Here is a 23,281-nt window from a genome sequence, read left to right on the forward strand (position 1 = left end):
ATTTGCCAAAACCTTTAATTTGATTCCCCACATGACTATATTCGGTGAAAAAAATATTACCTCCCCCCCCCCCCCCCCTTTAGCTTTTGAGGCCCTTAGATTCAGCGTAGAACTATGTCACTCATTAGAAGCGAGGGGATACATGGGACCCACCTTTCTACCAAATTTCGTGTCAACAGGAACAACCGCTTCTGTGAAAATAGGTGTGACAGACAGACAAACCTGTGAGGACCATAATGCCCAAGGTCGACGGCAAGAAAAGAGATCGTGCGCAAGCAGGGCGTGGCAGGAGCGTTGAGGTAATTCTCACAAGGAGAGGTGAACGTAGTGGCTGATTTCATATAACCGCTTGACCAGTTTCTAACAGAGGGTGGCGGATACCCTAGGTATAGACATCGTTTTGGACATGATGACTCTCCCTTCTGTCCTGAGTTCATAAACGAGTACCAGGCCCGAGAGTGCATACCCTTTGTATGACCGAGATTTGCAAATGAGAGGGAACAGCTTCAACTTCTCTTGACAAGAGCCTTACAACTGCAAATGCTCGAATCCCAAGAAGTGAGGAATGCAGTTAGTGACACCATAAACTGTTCCCAGAAGGAGCTTCGAAAAAGCGGCAGGGATGGAACACATTCCCGAGCCTGGTTAGCTCAGAGGCATGCAAGAATATGTCAACTGAACACTTTGATGGAGCTACAGTATTTGCGGGCGGATCTTCAACTTTCAAGGTTTTTGGGATAGCTCGTCTTTCTAGGTCGTCCTTGGTCGTCCGTTTAATCATCCTATTTCCGTTAGATTTGTTATAGACGGTGTCCAATCTTTAGAGAGGAACTGGAATGGGCATTTCACAAATTAACATGCACTGGAGTGCAACCGCTCACCCGTTGCAAGTGCAGATCGCTTCGAGGTAAAAGCAAATCCAGTGCAAATCAGCGAGCAATACCGAAATAGGGACCCTGCTTCATGGCATCTCGACTTATCGGGTACTTTTTACTTAGGTTCTTGCTTAAAGCCGAGGGAACGGCTTTGTCTGGATTCGGTGTTTAGGAATAACGTTTTTAGCGTTCACCTGCCGGACTTTCGGCGCCGGCTTGATGCTCAGAAGAACGCCATTTCAGGCACGGAGGGGCCAATCCTGATAGGCTGTGATTTAAATCTTAGGATTCTTGAATGGGGCATGCCTCAGCTAGACTCCAGAAGGAAACGGATTCTGGAAATGGCGGCGAGAACCGAGCTCGTAGTTTTAAACACCGGATCCACGCCAAAATTTCGGTTTCCCGGCTACGAAGGAAGCATCCCTGACATCACTTTTGCGTCGGAATCTCTGGCAACATTGGTGGGCGGGTGGTGAGTTCTGAAAAGGTTCTCGGTAAGTGATCACCAGTACATCAGAAAATTCGTCGAAGCTCTTAGAGCAGACGTAGCTGCGGTTGAGAGCCCTCCAGGGGAGGGAGGGATGCGTTGCAGCTGACACGGCCGTAAATTCAGTGATGAACCTAATAACGGCAGTGTGTGAGAGGGCCCCAGCGGTGGTGTACTGGTGGACACTGGTACAAAGATCAGCCGTTTCGCACAACGTTTAAATGCCAACGAGGAGACATGCGCCATTGAAGAAAAGTATATATCAGCCAATAGGAAACTACGCAGCGCGATAAATAAAAGCAAAGCTCGCTGCTAGCAGAACCTGGTCAACAAGGTGAATAAGGACTCGTGGTGACTTGGCTATAAGCTTGTCACCCGGGAAATCTGCGGAAACCCTGCTTACTAAGTACCACCCAGATGGACTGCATACGTACGAACGCTATTCCCCAGATATCTTGTGCAGGGTAAAACGGCTTTCGCAAGCATCTTTATGCAAACACAGGGGAGCATTGTAAGAAAGATCCTGAAGAGCGCCAGCAGATGGAGTCGTGTTGCGCATTACGTTCGAATTCTTCCTGTTGCGAGGAAGATTGAACTCAATCGGCAAAGGGACCGGAATTTCTCCTTTCGCCTCCCGTTGGTGAAAAAAATTTCCTGACCTGAAGGCTCTCAAAGCCGGGAGAACGCAAAGCTAGCCTAAAATAATGTGTCAAACAGTTCCAGGCTAGTTCTCTTATGACAGGGAGGCTTTAGTTGATAGTCCGAAAGCGTACTGTTGCGGGAGTTCAACACTCTGTGCGTAAACGCATTCGCTTACCCTACTCCCAAAAAACCCTCAAACGAAAAAGTGTTGATATAGGCTTAGAACAGCTAAGCTCTGTACCGGCGATGTTTCGTTTGATATGATTCATACCCATGTCGGTCTTTAAATCAACATACTTTGAACCAACAATACCTGTAGGCAGAGATGAGGCAGCGTCGGAAAGGTTAGCTCTGTTCTGACGACAAAATTGCAACTTTTATAAAAAGTGTGTATTTGCTCAAAAGCCAGTGGTCCCTGCACTAGCAGAACGATATAAGCTGCTCCTTGCAATGAATGCGAATCACTCAATCCTCAAAGAAATGTTGTTATAGGTTTTCAATGTTATATTATAAGCAACGTGGTGGTATCTTGGCCGAAGAGAACCAACTAGTACCATCCAGCTAGGAGGCAGTAGCCACCGAAGGCAATACCGTCAGTGCCCGAAGCAGCACCATTCCGCTAGAAACCACGGGAACGAGGCAACAGATGGAGTAGCGGCCTCTAATCCAGAAACTACCGTCTTCGAACTGGACATAGTGAGTACCAGCTACAATATTCCTACCATAAAACCGTCGACGTCCGAAGTTTTGCAAGGACCAAGAGCCGACAAGAATGTCGGCCACCAGAAGCTACTGAAGAAGCAGAGATCTGCTGGAGTCTTCCTCGGGAGCCAATACGAGAAGGCCTCCCATTTTCTGAAAAAGAGGCGGTCTACAAAAACACAAGAGGCAACAGGCAATAGCGGAGGACGTGTACATCTACTCGACCCACATGGCTCACTCTACTAACCGCCAATGGGACTTCCAGAGTAAAGAACAGGCGGCGATCTGACTGCGAGATAAAACCTTCGACGTCGAAAGTTTTGCAAGGAGCTAGTGAAAAAGCAGGGATCTGCTGGAGTGTTGCCAATACGGGAAGGCCAACCATTTTCTGAAAAAGAGGCACTTTAATCGAGAAGCGGGATAAAAAAGACCCCGATAAATACCAGACGATTGTGAAGGAATACTACAACACACACATTAGAAACCAGCAGAAAGCGAAACCTACCGTCTTCAGTTGCAATTGATCTCGGGATGGGATTGAAAAAGAAAATAAGCTCAGTAGAATGTCCAAGAGCACGGATTCCTGTAGAAGGAGTGAAGCTGCACTTCGAGATGAACCGTGGGTACCACATCATGGCATACGAGGACTAATTCTCCATAGAGTTTCTCCATTTGTGCCTCGCTCCAAGAAAGAAATGGATAATTAACATCAGGCTGCTGAAAATCCATGCAACCCGTAGCTCGTTCAATCCCCAATAGACGACTAGGTGGTGAACACGGAGAAGAAAACCCAGGTAAACGGTGAAACTTTTCTACTCTGCATATATGGAGAATGCCTAGAAGCGCTGGAAAAGATGGACTATAGAGTGTAGCTCGTTGTAAAACCCAAAAGTGAACGTCTCTTACTCCGCTAAACCGGACAAAAACGTTGGCTCAGTCGACATTGCGAAGATCAAAAGTCCGACGGTGACGGACGATCCCTTTACATAAACAGATAATTCTGAAGGTAGCGTAGATAAATCAGCAGTAATCGAAGTGGGCCTCAACATATGTGTTGGTCTCTCTCAGAAAGGCAGACATCACCATTGCATTAATACATGAGCCCTGGATAGGAGAAGGCGAAGCGATTAAGGGAATCCAAAGTAAATATTACAGTTTATTCCACAGCACAAGGGATATTGACCAGGGGAGACCTAGGGCATCCTTTCCGGAGGAAGTCTAGTTGAGTTTGTATCGAAAGTTGAGTTCCAGTGATCTACCCGTGGTCAAAGTAGAACAGGCAAGAAAAGAAAACGAGTATATCTACTCGACTTACATGGCTCACTCTACTAATCGACAGCGGGATCTCCAGGGTGGCGAACAGGTGAGGGGACTGGAGATCCTTAAATACTTTTTAGTGTACATCACCCTGTAGGGGTGTCCTCTGCATTCAGAATCCCCAAGACTAACGACTGGAAGAAGTTTCATCAAAATATCAGGAACGAACTCTCCAGTGCACGCAGTGATAATATGAACACAACAGACGAACTGGGGTTCGGAACTCTAGAGAAGACCATCGAAACCGCTTTGAAGGTCTCATGCCCTGCGAAAAGACATTGCTAACGTGGTGGAATCCAAATATGTTCAACTTCAGGAAGCTAACGAGTGAGGTCTTCATCATCTGCTAGAGACATATGTAAGTAAACATACAAGGACTGCCTAAAGAAGTAGAACCTGACCATCATGTGAGACTGAGACTGAAAGTGATCTTGACTGGACTATTGCCAGAATGTTGAAAGCATCAGCGGGTCTGCGAGACTTAGTAAGATTTTGAACGAGGAATTTAGGAACCCAACCTTACTTAAAAATTGGAAGGCTCCTGCATGGAGCCTTCTGGTAAGACTCTGGAGTCGCAGTTCTCCGCCACCGTGGAGGATAGTATACAATTCCAGTCTTGTGAGATAATTATATCGGTAATTGTCGGGGATACAACCAACTGATCTATTATAAAGAGTTTTCCCGCATTGAAATTATGATGCCTTCCTTCAACTCTCAGCGCGCCTACTTCAAAGGCAAATCAAAAGAAACCGCTCTTCATGAGATAGCTAATACTGTTGAAAAGTCACTACACTATAAGGAATATATCCTAGCTGCACTCTTGGAAATAAAGGGGGCATTCCACAATATTAGTACCAAGCCATCAGGTTCTAACCAGAGTAGGATTGGAGAGATGTTTTCCGCATTTGCGCATGCTCACAACCAGAATAATTCAATTGGACGGACGGACGGACGCTCCAGGAGTAACTCTAACTCTCCGGTCTCGGATTAATAGAGAAGAATGAAATTCGACGGATATTGGATGGAAGCGGGGTAAAGTCGATGCAGACCAACGAAATGGTGGTATTGATGTCAGGGATATTTCCCTCGTTAAGGGTAACATCGGTGTGACAACGATACCCCAATTTTACCTCCAGCGGCAAAATGGACAAATGTTCGCCCATTTCTCCAATGTAAAGAATTGTGGTCCTGGATCCTGAATTGAATTGGAGACTGAGTATGGAACTAAGGATTAAGAAGAACTTAGATCCTCCTACACCCGCCAGAGGGTCTTTGTAAGGAAATGAGGCTGGTTCTCTTGACGTATTCGAACGTGATTCATCCCATCCTAGTGTACGGTTCTTTTGTAGGGTAGTCGATGTTAAACAAAAAATGGCCTACGACCATAGTAACATCCTAGATCAAGCATCACTCTTGACATTTGCAACTGATTACATCGCACGCAAGCCGAGCTTCAAAGCAAATTTTGTGATAGAATTTGTAGCTAACCCAGGGTGAAAGATCAATGGGGTTACAACACAATACCGACGAGTGAAAATTGGTCCGTGGAATCGTAGCTAGAGTATTCTCGGATGTACATAGGATAGACGAATTGTGTGGTCTTCTAAGATACGCAAGTGTAATCCAAATAGAGATGCTGGTACCTCTGGAGTCCTCCCGATGACTGGTGCACTACCTATTCTGAACGACCACCATTATGGCCTTGCATTCAATATTGACTTCCTCCAAGTTGGTGAGACAGTGCGGATACGTCCTCTACAGTCTAGTCGTTACGCTTTCTCTTTGGTTTGCGGACCATTGGGACCATAGGAGGGGGCGAAGCGAGCCGACTCATTGGCTAGGCGAGGCTCTGCTCTTGACAATTCCTTGATAGCCTCGATCTACATACCACAAATGACTATGGACTATGGCGAAGGCTCACCACCTGCACTAAGTTAAGGAGTATCTGGTCACCCTACGACAGAACACCATTGCGAGAGCTTTTATGCGAGACACGTGCCATCACGGCAGTTTTCACGCGGCACTAGCCTATAGAAAGTCGTGTTTGCAGACTTCATATACCCAAAAATTCGCATTGCCAATGTTACAGAAGAAGAAAAAGCCCTTCAAGGTCTAACGAGATCTAACTAGAGTAGTCAGAGCTAAGAAATCTCTAATTGTAGAGTAGGGGAGCTACTATCATTCATGAATCCTATGGGTTGGCTCTGAACATCCAAGTACACATCATTCAAGCTACCTTCATTACACTTCAGGGAGAGGATACAATTCTGAAGCTGACCACATTGTTCACCTGCACTGCTGCTTTATCCACAAGTTCACCAAGTTTGTCCTTAAGTAAAACCAACTTTTTCGCTTCCAGGCGCAACTAACACCGCATTACTCGGGTTGAGACAAATCTGTGGTAATGTTGCCCATCCATATAAATCGTTCTGTGGTTCTACCAGAATCTGTCTATGTGATGCTGAAATTATTTAGAATGGAGAACTGAAAGCCGCTTTTCTGGATTTAAGACAGAAATGGCAATCAGTTCGCTTCTTTTATTTGAGTGATCCTGCCATAGTCGCACATAGTATATACCCATGCCTAGAGCTCAAAACTTACGTCAATCATCCATTCATTTGCAAATTCTTCTACTTTCGCAAAATCGAAAGTCCATTGTCGAATTTCAAAAGCCTCTATTTATAATAGTATTCCAATGGAGAATGTGTCTTTACGATAGCTTTTTATCTTTCTTCATCCACTAACTTTCAAGTCCACGGTCACGACCGTTTATGTGATTATTAAATTACGAGTATCTCCGCTGCATTATTAACAACTCAAAGTGACTATCACGCATTACTAATTCAAAAAATATGAAATACTGAAACGTCCTCCTGGTTATTACCTTAGGAAACGCTCGGAACGCAGAAGTTCAAAACAACCGTCGGACAACAGTTTGAACCCTCTTGTTATTGTACGCTCACGAAATAGTTCAGTACACTATGGAAGGTAGGTAATTGGTAGTCAGTCAACGTCTTGAATAGCATGAACAACGCATCACAACTATTAAACTTGGATTTTTCATAACGTAACGCAAGCGAACATATTGTGCTTCCAGAAAATTCGTGACTCTTTCACTTAATTGATCAGTACTCAGTATATTAGGTACAGACAACTAATTTCATCTAATGGTTTTTCTTCTCTGGAGGTCCAAATCTTCCGAAGGGCAGTGACCCCTATGTGATTATTCTGCGTCATTTCCAGCATGCCTGCTTTTCCGCTTTCTCCTGGAAAGAACCACAAAGTACTACATATCAGAATATTCTTAGACTTAGCTAATTGTCTTTTCTTGAATCCTTCTGACTTCCTTCAATCCTTCAGTCAACAGTCTAGCAAAATTGCATAACATTGATCTCACCCCAGTTTTTTTTTTCTTATTTCCCGATGCAGCTTCCACCAAATACAACCTCTAAGCTTCTTCTTTCGTCCTTAGATACCATCACAACCAGGACAATCAGAAAAGTAGTCCTAATTAAACCGTTCTAACTGTTTTTGCTTAGGGATTGAGCAGTCACAAGTCCGCACATCCTCTTGATGTCGGACCCAACGAAATGGAGAGCAACCCCTCTCTCTTTATGGTCCACGGACTCCTCTCTTTGAGTTTAACACCCAAAATTCAAAAATCAAAAGAGTGACGGCTACGGTTTCGTACGAGGGCAGAGGCAACTCATCAGACACTGCCTCACCTCTGCCCAGGAAGCAGCGGGACCAAAGGAGCTGGCAGTTGTTATATCCGACCCGACAACAAGTGGATGCAGACTTAGGACTTCTCAATTCCTAAACAAAAATTGTCTAGCTCCGGCTAAGCTTTGGTTCGAACTGTGGGCGGATTTACGTTGGGTATAATTCGCACCCTTGTCTTGGTTTACGAATTATAAAACACCTGCGAGCCGCTTCGGTCACACTGCTCTTAGGGAAGAGGTGGAGCAGTGTCTGATGAGTTGCCTCTGCCCTGGTACGAAACCGTAACCGTCTTCGTCCCTTTTTTGCCGTTCTAACTACTTGTGATATTCTGCCTTATTCGCCAATCTCTCCACGCGTTGGTCACTTCAAAGTGTGTCGAGGATTAACACTCTGTTTTTAAAATTTCGAATTTTTACAAAGTTCCCGGCTTTTAAATTTTTTCTTCAGGTTCGATTTATACCGTATCAGACAAACCCTGTGATCACAGATCCATGGCGGTTTCATGATTTCTATCCGAAATCCTGAAAAATTTCTAATTTAAACTAACATATCAAGCCACCTTCGATTTTGGGAAATTTTAATCACGTTCGAAGAGGTGAAGCGGGGAAGCGGAATGGGCTTACCGCGGGGTGGTCAAAATTAGAGCCATGTCTGGTCAGTTCGTCGTTCTACTCATTTCTCGTGCTCCTATGACAGGAATTCCAGAGATGAATAACTTTGGCAGTGCCTCCCCATCTGTCCAGCGCAGCCCTACACTGCCTCATTAGCCTTGAGGATGTCACCACTGAGTACAAAGCATTTATGGGCACTTGGCTATCGATCAAAATCACTACATTCCGGTTAAGACCATGCCCCGCCCATATACACGCTTTCAATGTCGCCGGTACCTCCGCTTGGAATACACTAACGAGTTGGGGAAGTCCTTACCACCACACTGTGTGTATTCGAGGGAATTTCCGCACCGACTCCACAGACCAGCTTTGATCCTTTGGTAGAGAATATTGCATCATAGCCTTGCAACACGTCCCCATTCGTCCACTCTGCTTTGGTTGGAAAGCCCACAATAAAAGTCTTCTCAGAACTCAGTCGGCATATGCCGTAATCCATTGGGAATGCCCAGAGTTCCCGAGGCGCTTCGTCAAACATCCCTACTCACGTAGTCTGATAGCACTGCGCCTATAGCGGGATAAAAAGGTGAGGAGTACATTGGGCAGGGTTGCTAAATTGCAGTGGCATCTGTGCGCGTGGTTCTTTGAGTCCTATTAAGCTTGGTTTCAGTATACTGTCTACCAGCGCCTATCACTATACATAGAATAGTGCGCTAGGATGGGACGAACTATCATTGTATACACCCAGAGAACCATTGTCGACCAAAGATCATATTTCCTCACAACAGAGGTCCTCTTGCAGGCGTTAAGGGTCACATGTTCGTTCTAGACTTTCAATTCTATGTTTACTCTCCAATTTACCTTAGACTCCAGGGTCATACTCAGATACTTTCCATAGGAGAAAAGTGTCAATTTTTATCCATTTATCCGCGTTATGTGAAATTTGACAACCCTTGCTTTGGTGGTAAATAGATGATTCCATGATTTCACTCTTAACGATGGGAAATATCGAATTGACAAACGCCACCATGTTCCTTGACGTCATCCTGGAGCGTTGTTCAATGCCCCTTCGACAGCTTCCTCTACAGTGGCAATGTCTTTGCGCTGTATCAAGCAGTGCACAGAACTTTGAAGGCGGTTTCAAATGCCTTCGTCAGAGCCACAACTCTTGCTAGTGTGTACTGCCAATATTACCGTAACGAGCACTGAAGATTCTATTGTTGATAACTTAACCAAACTTCCTCCAATTGATCCTAGTTGGCTTTGAAATGGTAGAAAACCTCCACAGCAAAATTTCTGGATTCTGGTCAGACACTCTCCAGTCCTCATTCAGCTAGTGGAGCGACATCAAGGAGCTCTGCCCGACGGTCACAGTTTTCTGAGCTTGGCAAGTAAAAAGTTGGTGTATTCCGCCCGTTACCCACCGATAGGTTTTTGTTAATAATAAAGACAAAGATGAACTCACCTCTTCCGTTGATTTTCAAACTACCACAAAACATATGCCACGCATTAGCGTCGTAACCTATCAACAGGTTGGCTTTTTCACTATGATTATGGATGTCGGGTTATAGTTCTTCTGGCAAAACTAATCGGTTATGAGCCATGTAACCCTAGAAGGTATACACGTTCTCCGCTCCTGCCGGATCCTCTTTGACCACAATTAGATCGTTGCAGCTCAAACTCCAGCACAGAGGACACAGACAGACTCTTTCTCAGGCAGGATCTACTTCGTCTTCTATTTCTACGATAGATATTCCCTTTACAGACTTTTCGGGTTGAATCATCCTCATCCAGACCGATTAAGTGGGACCACTCACCGTAACCTATTGAGCCGAATTTTGTCCACAGCCATTTACGGTAATATCCGTGTTTAAATTTTTTTTATATGAGGGATTCAGTATCATCATAATGAGCCACCTCAAACTATGATAGGTTTTGGCCAGTCTGGGGGATGATGACGGACTTCTTTTTTAAAATTCTGAATTATCGGCCTTAAAAATATTTCTTTGAAGGATCAGGGTAACTTCGGTAGACTACTTCTTGCGACCCTTAGACTTGATCATTGGAGTGTAGGCACCTGCACACGTGGTCCTTTGCGTCCTTTTAAGTTTGGTTCTAATGTACTTTCTACTCAGCGCACACCACCACAGAACAGAATACGTCCAGCAAACTATCCTCCGCCGAAAACCCAATTTTATCACAAAAGTCCTCTTTCAGACGAAGGTGATTATATATGTCTTCTTCATCTTCAGTTCGATGTTCACTCTCCAGTTTAGCTTAGAGTCCAGGATCACACCCGTAAAACCCGTAAAACTAGACTTGCCGTTTCTCTCAAGGCAAAGGCAACTCACCAGACGCTGCTCCACCTCTGCCCTTAGAGCAACATGACCGAAGTGGCTACACGCTGTTATTTGGTCCCTTATAAAAATTCCGCCATGTGTATAAATTATATTGAGGGCAAAACCGTCGAATAAACATTCAGGCCTAAGCCCGATCGAGGCTAGAATAAATTTTGTTTAGGAAATGAGGGAGACCTAAGTCCGCCACCCAATGCTAAACTTTATCCATTTAGCAACATTAGATGAAATTCGGCTACCCTTGCTTTGGTGGTAAATAGCATCAGCTCGATTTAGGTAGGCTTTTTACCAAGACCATGAGTCTTACGCATGAATCCCACCTTTCACAACGCGCCCTCCATGATTCGATGATTTTCCTCTTAACGCGGAAATACATCTTCTACATCTACATTCACTTCATCCACCACTATCAACCAAAACATCGGAGGGGATGCATCACCCTGGAGCGTCCCTATGCCCACAGTTCTGGTCAAGTAGCTATCTCTCAGGTCACATTTAATTATCCTGGTTTTTAGCATCGATATTATCCAATGCGTGAGACACCCCTCCAATCCTATTCTGACCACCTTGATGGCTCGATATTAACATTGCTTAATGCTCCCTCTATATCCAGGAAGGCATATTGCTTGCACTGCAGCAACCGCTAGTACCCTCTGGGCTAGTAACCTCGTGAAGAGGGCTTTTATTGAATTCGCCTTTGTGGTAGGCATACTGGGGCTCGGAGAATGGTGTTCCCTCCATAATAATAATAATGATCGTTGGCGCAACAATTCATATTGGATCAGGGCCTTGAAGTGTGTTAGAGCACTTCATTCAAAACCGTAACGATACACTACAGTAGACTGTAGGAAGCAATGTAGTCAGCATTGCGCTCGCCCGAGATTATTACCCTGATTTGACTCAGGTACTCATTCACAGCTGAGTCGACTGGTATCTGACGTCAAATCACGATACAAATCCCATTGCCACCAGTGAGATTTGAACCGCGACCCTCCGTAAGACAGCTTTGTGCTCTAACCACTCAGCTATCCGGACACGTTCCCTCCATGATTATCTTTAACTGGATGTCCAGGACGTGCTCTGAGGTTTTCCAACATAAAAGAGGTCAGGGTGGTGAGCCGAAATCCCTTCGTAGGACAGTTCATTTGTGTTCCCGATCCCACACCGCACTTTATAGTCCACATTTTCCATTGCCCCCAAGGACTCTACATATATCCGGAGTAGAAAAGGTATTCAAAGCGAAAGAGGCTCTAAGCCCGGAGATTTATGTGCAGAAAAGCTGTTTTTACACCAACTTCTTATATCCTCGGTAATTAACGATTTGATAGTCTCACACGACGCGGCTGCATACACTCCAAGCAAGGTTCTGACTGACAGTCTTCCTAGATGATGGAACGCGTGGGGACTAGCGGCTCCAGCTTCACAGGAGGGGCTCTTATGTACTTTGGCTATGATCTCGCTGAGTATCACAGACTCGCCGGTGATTTGCACGTATGGTAATAGACCAGTTAAGACCACAACCTGGCAGTCTTAACGATAGACTCATTCCTCTTGAGCCTTTTTATGGCTGCCAGTATTTGCAAGCTTTCTGTTGGAGGCAGATCTTCATTCCACTACACAAGTCTTTTCACTGTATTTCGCAGGCAGGAGATGCCTACACTCTAGTTTGTCTGTCGTGCCAATGTTACCATTGCAAACATGAAGAGTTTGTTGTTGATAACTTAACCGGACTTCCTACAATCGGTCCTCTTGGGGTCTCTAAAATAGTAGTAGAGTAGAGACTCACCTCTTCCGTTGATTTCCAAATTACCCTAAAGCATATGCCTCGCATTGGCGCGGAAACCTATCAATAGGTCGAACTTTTTCACTGCAGCAATGGACGTCAAATGTTGTAGTTCTTCGCATACTCTAAGTGTCTCTCGGTCAATGTCTCTTGTGTTGTAGAATAAATCGTAATATATTGCAATCTCGATAATTGTCCGTCGTCGTGGCTCCACACTGCAACTAGTAGTCCGCCTTTTCCAATGACTTCAGGCACTATCCATTTATGCCAGTAAAGAACATTGGCACACCTTGGACCCCTTCCCCTTGATTACCTCACAGTCGTTTATGGTGACCCTGGGGTTTGAAAACGAAGCGATTGAACAAATTTGACCTTATCCATGCGGAGTTTCAGCAACCAGATGGGAGCGAATTTCTCCTGTTTTTTTGTCGTATCGGACAAACTTCAACTTTACGGCCTCCCAGGCGTCACTGATCTTAGCAACACAGGAATCGAAAGGTTTGTTATGCATCCCTCTTCAATCATTTGGGTATTTAGCGAGGTCTTTTTCATCCCGGTCGTCAGCAATGTCGACCTTTTTATTTTTCGCAACTATGCCCACAATATGGTACCTCGGATGTCGACGTTTTCATGATAGGATTCCTGTGGCTGGTGCCTGTTACGACCAGTTCAAAGACAGTGATTTACAGGCTGGAAGTTTTAAGTGCGTTTACCACCTCGCTCTCGAAAGTCCCTGCTATTGGTTCCAGCAGAGCGATGTAAGGCTGGCACCGACTGCACTACCCTCACCGTCTACTTTTTCCTGTATGCCAGCACCTCGATCTCCGAGGATGTGCTTGTCAAGGATTTCTCCCTTCTTTTATAGTCGGTTTTTCGATAGTATCCGATAGCTTGGCATTAGCTATTCCGCTTTGGCTTGAGGTTCCATTAGCACCTTTTCTTGAACTTCCCCGGACTTTTTATTTCACCCCTCAGAATATCTGGTTGTCTCTAGAATATAACCAATAGGCAGTTTAATGAACCTACTCCCGACCAGACCCTGCGTACACTTGGCCCGTCCGAAAATGGTTTTCAGTGGCCTCTGCGGGAAAATCAGGTGCAAACTTACCGAATTATTCAGTATAATCAGACCAGATTGTTCATACTTTTTGCCTTGCTATGCATCCGAGTTATATCTCTATCTTTTCAAAAGCCTTGAATACTGACGTTTTGAACCTAACATATGGAATTTTTACTCTCTATGTTGGCTTTGTATTCTAAATAGCTTTTCTGAAGCCTACTTGCATTGAAGGTCCACCTTTTGAAGATAACTGGTAAACTACCTTAACGTATCTCCCCCTCGGACACCACCTTGCCGTGGTGGGGGAGCCTGTAGTAGTTTACTACTACACTAAGGGTGTCCAAAAATATGAATATGGAAACGATGGATTTAAACTCTCCAAGTGGTAAGAAGTCACAGACTTCGAATCCACCCGCGACCATGAGCAATCATGTCGCGGCCGAGGCGCGGATTTTGGAGGCCTCATCACATTCATACTCGCCTACAGATCAATCTGTAGTAGGCTTGCTTTCCGACTCAGTGGAAAGTTTGCACTTGGTGCCTACCGCGAAGTTAGCCAGAAAGGAAAGTACGGAAACTTTCAAATTGGGAGAAACTGGAAATCCGACTACGGCTGAATTCTGCCTGTCAGAACCTTCTCCTTCATCCTTACCAGGAAGAGCGGAAGAACGGGAAGCTGGTGACGTGGACGCTACTGGTTTAACGCCGGTGTGTGGAAATGGACCCAAGCGGTCCGGACACCGCGAACCTGGAAAGGCCCGAAGCCGACGGCAGAAGAGAGCACTGCGAAGGAAGATGAAGCACCTTGGGAATGAGGACATGGACGTGGCTGTAGCACTAGGCGCGGTAACGCCCAGAGAAATCGGACACAAGGAAGCGGAATCTCCGGCGGAAGGTGGGGATAAACTGGAAACCCCGGTAAGATCCACACTGGACGCACCAGACTCTTCTGTCAGCGACAATAGACTAAGTTTATGTCGAAAAACATAAAGACTGGTCAAATCAACCTGCAGCATGCCAAAGCTCCCTCCTACCTGTTGGCAGCGAGAATGACAAAGCTGCAGGATTTCCCCTATATCTGTGGCATTGGATCAGTAAAGGGGGCTAGAATCTTCTACGACGAAAGATCCATAAGACCGAGAGCTTGCGTCCTGATGTCAAGACGGTTAGAGGCAACTATGCTGAGACAATATTGTTCCTAGGACTTAGCTACGATCATCATACAATACCAAATAAATGGCGAGAGGAAAAACATCATAGTTGCCTCCGCTTATGTACCCTATGATTCTTTGTATCCTCCACCGACGCAAGAACTTGGGGATCTGGTGGCGTATGCAGAATCAAGTGGTCTCGAACTCTTAATAGGTTGCGATGCGAATGCTCAACATATTTGTTGGGGCAGTAGCAAATGCAATCCAAGAGGAGAGAAGCTATTTGGTTTCATCACTTCAGCTGGTCTCATGACTGCAAACGTAGGGTGCGCCCCTACGTTCGTGGGACCGAGAAGAAGCGAAGTAATTGACCTAACAATCTGTACCCCGAAATTGTTAGAGTTGATTACACACTGGCGAGTGCTAGACGAGGTCTCACTGTCAGATCACCGATATCTAGAATTCAATCTGACTATTGCGGGCGAACAGTCTGCAGTACAAAGACGGAACCCTAGGAAAACGGATTGGGCAAAGTTCAATGAACTTCTTGGCAATAAAGTACAGTTCCCCAGGCGACTAAGGACTCCTTTGGTGCTGGAAGATGAATTGAAAACTCTGAACGGCACACTTTTAGAGTGCTATGAAGAGGCTTGTCCTATTTCCCGAGGCCAAAGCGGTAAAACGGTTCCTTGGTGGAACCGAGAACTGCAAAAACTCAGGAAATCAACCAGGCGACTTCTAAATCGTGCTTGCAAAAGTAACAAGGACGAAGACTGGTTAAATTCCAGGAACTCATAACGTGAATATAAGAGGCTCGTGAGGTGTTCGAAACGAGACTCCTTTAGAGCGCACTGTGAGGAACTGGAAGGCGAAAGGGAGACTTCAAGGCTGTGCAGAGTCCTCAAAAGGGATGAGTCGGCCAAGTTGGATTCTCTTAGAAAACCCGACGATACTTTCACGAGCTCCAGACTGGATTCAGTACAGACCCTCCTGGAAGTACACCACCCGGGAGAACGGGTGAGAGAAGTGGTAGGGGGAGAGTTGACGGTTCTTGCAACCCCTTCAACACGCAAGTGTTGCCAGGGGAACTGGAACACTGCGAAAGCGGTTGTTACCCATGAAAAGTTGAGAGCTGCCATACTGTCCTTTCAACATTTCAAAGCACCTGGCATGGATGGCATCTATCCGGCAATGATAAAGGAGGGTATGGAGCATTTAGAGCGACCTCTAAGAAATATTTTTCGAGGATGTCTTGCTCTGGGCTACGTGCCTTCTTCTTGGCAACAGGTTAAGGTAGTTTTCATACCGAAACCTGGGAAAGATGACTATTCTAATCCAAAGAACTTCAGACAGATCAGCTTGACTTCATTCTTGCTGAAAGGTTTGGAGAGACTGGTGGAGCGTCACATTCGTGGAAACGCACTTAGGTCACACCCACTTAGTGAAAACCAACATGCTTACCAACGTGGAAAGTCCTGTGAGTCTGCTCTTCATTCTTTGGTCACAAAGAAAGAGGATGCAACTTTGAATGGTGAGTACGCGATGGGGGTGTTCGTGGACATTGCAGGGGCTTTTGACTGTGCGCCTTTTCAAAAACTTTGTGATGCCGCCAGAGCTTATGGTGTTGATGATGCTTTAATTAAGTGGATCCATGCTATGCTAACGCAAAGATTGTTGTGCGCTGAGGTAGGGGTCGATCGCCACCTGACTACAGAAGCGACGAAGGGCTGCCCCCAAGGAGGTGTGCTTTCGCCGCTTCTGTGGAGTACGCTGATCGAGTCACTGCTATGCGAACTGCAAAATTTGCCAATACACGCTCAAGCTTATGCTGATGACGTGGCTGTACTTGCTGTTGATCGGGATCTTGGAACGGTGTGTAGAAATGTACAGCGTGCCGTTGATTTGATAGACAGCTGGTTTGTCAGTTAATCCAAATAAAACCACAATGGTTTTATTCACAAAAAGGAGAAAACTGGATGGACTTTGTCTCCCTGAGATGAGGAGTACTACCCTACAACTCTCCGAAGAAGTGAAATATCTGGGGGTCACTCTAGATAAAAAAACTTCTTTGGAACAAACATGTAGAGGTAAAGATGAAATGAGCTCTCACAGCTTATGGGCTGTGCAGACGGACCTTTGCCTCGACATGGGGACTCAGGCCTCATGTGGTAATGTGGATATACGTTGCCATCATTAGGCCGATGTTCGTATATGCATTCGTAGTGTGGTGGGTTAAGGTGAGACAAAAAGGTTTTCACCGTAAACTAGACGCACTGCAAAGAACTGTTTGTCTGGGTATCACTGGTGCCATGAGCACGACATCCGGCGCAGCTCTGAATGCGCTACTCAATTTGCAGCCCCTGGATATATTTATTCAAAGCACTGCAATGAGAGCAGCTCATAGACTAATTCGATTAGATCTATGGGAAAACAACGGATGTGGGGGGCACAGAGCATTGGAAGAGTTACTGGGAGGACTAAATCCAGTTCTTACAATGCCTTCCGATTCTCGTGTCCCCATACATCTGTTTGGTAGAAGATATGTAGTTACCCTGAAGCGTAGAGAGGACTGGGAAGACCCGGAGGAATGCGTGGCGGGATATACTGAAGTCTTCTACACCGATGGCTCAAAAACAGAGGAGGGTTCTGGAGCCGGAGTCTACCTCTCGAATAAAAACGAGAAGTGGGCTTTTCCTTTGGGACAATATGCAACGGTTTTTCAAGCCGAAGTTTATGCGATCCTAAGGGTGGCAAACTGGGTGATTGACGAGCGGTTGAAGGGCAGGCGCATCGCAATCTGCAGTGACAGTCAAGCTGCACTGAGGGCATTGAGTAGTCCTTTGATCACCTCGAAAATCGTTCAGGAATGCAGAAACCGTTTGAACTCTATGTCTAGATTCAATACGGTGGAACTACTCTGGGTACCTGGTCACTGCGGCATAGAGGGAAATGAAATCTCGGACGCTTTAGCGAAAGAGGCGTCAATCTCCCCTATGCCGGGACCGGAGCCAGCAATTGGGGTATCAGTAGCATTGGCTAAATCTGTTTTCAAAAACTGGGAACAAGTTTCCCATAACGACAGGTGGCAGAGCTTAAATGCTGCTCGACACACCAAACTTTTCCTGCCAGAACCGAACGTACGTACCGCAAAATTTATCCTGTCGAAAAGCAGGAGGACTTGCAGGTATATTGTGGGCATTCTGACAGGCCATAATTCACTAGCTGGGCATATGTTCAGAATAGGAATTACCGAAGATGATACGTGTCCCTCCTGTAATGAGGAAGCGGAATCCACTGAGCATTTCCTATGTGAATGCCCCGCCTATGGACGCATCAGGCATCAGATCTTTGGTGCCGATGTCCTTCAATTGCGACGGGTAGCATCACATCCACTAACGGAAATCCTGCGATACGTTAACGAATCCGGAATATTCCGTTAGACGGGGGAGGCGAGTACAATGGACCAACACGGCCTGAGTGCTCAGAAGCTGTAGCTTCTCCCCCACCATACACACACACACCTTAACGTATGGATACGGACGCCAAACAGAAGTGATGTTATCTTTCATATCAACGCCCTCAAATAGAATAAAGCTATCGTCCTTGACAATTTGCCTTAATAACTGTTCCGTTCATCCCCTGCACTGTCCCACTTATTCGTAAATCCCGGGAATCTGAAATTTTTCTCCAGTGTTTGGGAAAAACAGATAATCGTTAAGACTCCTAAGAAAGGTATTCGTCCCGAGTCTGACGATTAGAAAGGTATTTACGTGCTTCCTGCCGTCACTACAGTAATCCTGAAATTCAGATGCAAGGAACATCGCGAAAGCAGACTAGATTTCACTCTGGATCCTCCTGCACTAAACACATTAACAGCCTTCAAATTAGCGTGGAACCCACTATGTCAAGATAACCGATGAGTAGACCGCCCTAGAAATAGTAAGTGTAGAACAGTGGAGGAAGAGAACAAGCTTTTCGGAAAGTCGTGGGGGAGCTCAAACAGATGTGGTTGACGCGCTATGCCCCACATAGGATTTTATGGCGAAACTATGCACAAAACAATTCCGTCATTAGCTAAGAAACCATTCTTCAGTTGAATTTGGAGACAGGAGCTGGAGTTCAGGAGGACTTGTTTTGATCACATGAAAGACCTCGCGGCTATGCAAGCTAGCACCAAGTCAGCCCCTATAACAAAAATTCACAGAGGAATGAAAGGCAAAAGATACAAATTATTAAGATTTGTACGATCTCAAAACAATTCCATCCGAAAACCATGATTGATTTGAAATCCACGATTTGTCAGCTCCCAAAGAATCGTCAAAATTAACTTTTACTTTCATCATTTCACTTTATGTTTCGCTGAACGAAACATCGAAATAATAAGCAATAAAACCAGAGAAAGATACATGGCTCAGGTAATCAATAGAAACGTCTTAATGATGTGTTTCGGCAAACACTTATATGAATCTTTCAGTCAGCAAACTAACGATTTAAACGTTTTTTTTAAACATTTGAATCCGCGCTACACGGAGAAGCCTCAAGCACTTTTGGAAAGATTTTCTTTATTTACTCTCGTGGTTGAAGTATTTAATTTGAAGGCTACTGGTCGCTGGGAACTTCACTCTTCCCGGCGAGAAATCGTTAGGACGACAACTAGCAGAAATCGTGAGAGAATCTGATCAGGATGCAATAGATACTTTCTACAGATTCCAGATTGAGTGCTTCCTTTGTGGAGTATCGAAGATGCAGGTAATCTCAAGAGTTACGGTTATGCATTTCCACCTTCGTGTAACTGCAAGACAAGGTTCCCTAAAACAATTTCCACAAAATCTAAAAATAAAACGGAAACTGCGACAATTTAAGCCGAACAACATTCGCCACTTCATATCCGATTTACGATAAGCAATAAATTGTATCCAAAGTTGGCTTTTTTGCATAACGCTACTTTGTGTAACCTTGTCAGATACATCTGCATCGTATGTACGCCCGATCACGTAAAAAAGATCTTCACACATGAATATGTCAGGGGTCTTTGGAGAAAACATTTTTTTAACACCACATTATGGACTTATCACAAAAGATACGTTGGATCCGAGCCTTATGTAAATTTCTGGAGAAACAAATTCCATATCGCACTTTGTTAGGTTTAATCTCTTATCAAATGGTCTTTTGATTGCTTGTTATTATCTTAACCTTTGACTTTAGTTTCTCGATTATGATTTCCTTGAATATGCACGAATTTTCGATAATAATGCGGTGGTTATGTAGCCTCTTTGAAGCGCCATCTTAGCCAGTTCACGTAATAGCGAAAAGATCATCACGACCGGTATAATGACGGAAATCAGCATTTTGGGTCGTGGCTACTCTACTTCCTGGCGAATTGGTAAAGTCCAATTGTGCAAGGAAATCCATACTCCATGGTTCTTTGAAAACGGAGCTAACTCACCTCCTTTGCCGACTTATCTGGCTCCAATCGGGTCATCATATTTTGCAACTCAATCGGAGCTTCTTAGACCATGAAGGCTGCTTATTAATTTGTATCGCATCTGGTATTGTTTATGCGTTTATTTAATGGGTTTGCCATTGATAATGTGATATCGCGATTGATCTACTTTTATTAGACATTTCAACGGCTCATATGAATGTGGATATGCATATTTTATGTTTATGCAAGCAATAAACACAATAGCCTTGCCTGAAAAATTAGAGCGCGTGATACTTAAGTCATCTCTTGAAATATCTTCAAAAGATTGCAGAAATTGCCGCCTGAATTTCACAGATTTCTTTAAACATTAGATCTTCGAAGGCGGTATTACCCGATAACGAGGTGTGAACCACTGAATCAATAAAGTATACAGTGGTCGCAGGGGTTTTCCCAGAATGCACTCTATTTTCTACTTTGGACTCAACTAACTTGACCACATCCGTAAATTTGAACCTCTTTGTTCTTTTAAGAAGGAAAGCCGAACACAATTAGTGCACCCCTACATAATCCAAAGTTCGGTGCCAAAACCTTCCCACAGGTCTCAGATATCTCAGATATAAGATATATTGAATTCAACACTCTAGCTTGAATGGAATCGGAGAGGAATTGAGCAAGTTTCCTCTCCATTTTAAATGCTCATGCCTACAATTAAGGATGAATACGCAAGCTGTCCTGCGTGGTATAAAGTTTAAGGACTTTAGGACACAATTAAAGCCCATGATAAACGTCCAGTTTGCTGACCATCCAGAGCCAACTGCTATAAGTAGTGCAGGACGCGTCGTACATGGGATTACGACCAACACCTAGGGTGTATCCTTAAGATGAACAATGTACTCAATAGTCATATTTTTTTGGATAAAGATGAGTGACCCACAACAAGTGCTGATACCAAGGAGTAAGTAATATCGTCCGGGAAACCAGAGAGGTGAAGCTAAGCGGTAATCAACACCCCAAGCCTGACAAACGCACCCAGGGCTGATGGGTCACAGGGGTTAAGATGTGGGCGTGAACGGTGAACTCAGGGTACCAGGTGACCCAGTTTCAACGAGGGTTGACTCGGCGAAAAGGGACTCTGCCGAAATCGGCATGAGGAAAAAAAAGCAATTACGAAACAAAAACAAAAGAATTCAACAGCACTTTGATCATGACAATCCAACCCCGAGCGAAGGGGCAACCCTGAGCTCTTCGATGGAGAACCTGAGTCTAGACTCAGATTCACCACTTATTCGAGTGGAAACCAACCAACCGAAGTAGTCCAGTTCTGTCTGTTCCTGACCACGACGCCACCTGCTGAAGCTAAAGTGTTACCTACAGGTAAGCATTTGTCTTCGGGCAGCAAACAGCCTCCGGGGAAAACCATGTCTCCAGGCAAACGACCATCGGGAAAACCGCCTCCGGGCGAACCGCCTTTGGGCAAACCACCTCCGGCCAAACCGCCTCTGGGCAGACCACCTTCGAGCAAAACATAATGTTGAAGGGGAAAGGATCGTCTGGGGCATTTGCGGCGAGAGGAAACCAAAGCGGCAGCGATCTTCTGACAATCCAAAATCTTCGGCTCAAATGGAGCTAGGCTCGGCTGGCAGCAGCTAAGTCTTCATTTACAGCGAAGGCTATCGAAGCGGACGGATTGGTCTTGCGTTACGACACCAATCCATCCAGTTACGATACAAAGCAATGAGAGCGGCTTAGGACGAAACTCCTCCTAGCTATAAGGACTGCCTCCTTGCAAGGGACTACATTACATGACAGTACCGCTCTTCTTTCAAAGATGTGCGCGACTTACCCTGAAAAGGGTTTCCGAGCTACCATCGTTTAGAAAGTGCTTCTCTGGCTCCCGGAAGAGGTGTCCGAATAGCTGAGTAGTTAAAGACAAGGCTGTCGCGGTTCCTTCTGACCACACTGCCCCCTACAGGGTTCTGTAATCCTGTAGTGTACCGTTACGGTCTTGAATGAAATGCTCTAACAAACTTCAAGGCCTTGATCCAATGTAGATTGTTGCGTCAACGCTTATTATTATTAAGAAGAACCAGTTCGATAGTCCTGAATAACCAGCAATTAGCCTGGTGACGCACCAACATGATGGGCTACTACAACGACCCAGTGTAACACGGACTCATGATGTAGCAGCCAATTCGGAATAGATTGCATTTGAACTAATAGCGGTGACATTTTCTTACCTTACCAGTTTAGAGTAACATCTCATGGAAGCAGCTCCCAGGGTAATAGCGCAGCTGCTTCCTCCGGGATAGCACCCTGAATGGTAATAGTTCTGACGTACAAAACGTAATGACGCCACCGAACTCGAAGTCAGAAAGGAGCCACAAGAAAAGACGGAAAGCTCCGAGCATGGCACTCCTTTAGTCCGGTTGTTCTAGCCGACTAAGCAAAAACGCAAGTTACCTCATAGACCTCATACGAAAGGCAAGGGCTGAGGATAAAAGACTAATTAAGAAGTGCGTGGAAGTGTGGATTTTAAAAGTGACATAATGCAGATGGGGGAACCCTTATGTAATAAAATCACATACCAGCGAAACCCCTAGAAGACGGCCAAAGCGGAGCTAAGGAAAACGGAAACCGCATTTGTAGCCCAGAGAGCAAACAGACAACTGATAAAAAAAGATGAGGAGAAAACAGAGAACATCTGCCGCCCATCAGGCAGCATGAAAGTCCTGGGAGGTTTAACATGAGTATCTGCCATGAAGGCATAATCCCACGGTCCTCTTCGGACACGGATTGATTTTGGGACCACAATCATCCTCCAGGAATTCTCCTGGAGCATATGCTCTCAGAGGGCCATCCCGGTTTCCATGGTACCAGATAACCTCCAGTGAGGCTTCGTGGCAGAGCCACTTCAGATGAGTCCCTTGCAGACTCGGGTCTGATCGCCCTCCTCGAGTACCTGGCGACGGAACCCCATTAAGCAGCAAGAAGAACTCCACGAGGCAACCAAACGGAATAAGAAACGTGCAAAAAAGGTGAAAAGGCAACAACAAAGTGTGTTGAATATCGACGCCGGTGATTTCACTGTAGGAATGTCGAGGACAACGACAACGACAGCATAAGCACCAAAAAAAGGAAGTTACAAACCACA

Source organism: Hermetia illucens, chromosome 2 (assembly GCF_905115235.1).
Source record: "Hermetia illucens chromosome 2, iHerIll2.2.curated.20191125, whole genome shotgun sequence".
Lineage (NCBI taxonomy): Eukaryota > Metazoa > Arthropoda > Insecta > Diptera > Stratiomyidae > Hermetia > Hermetia illucens.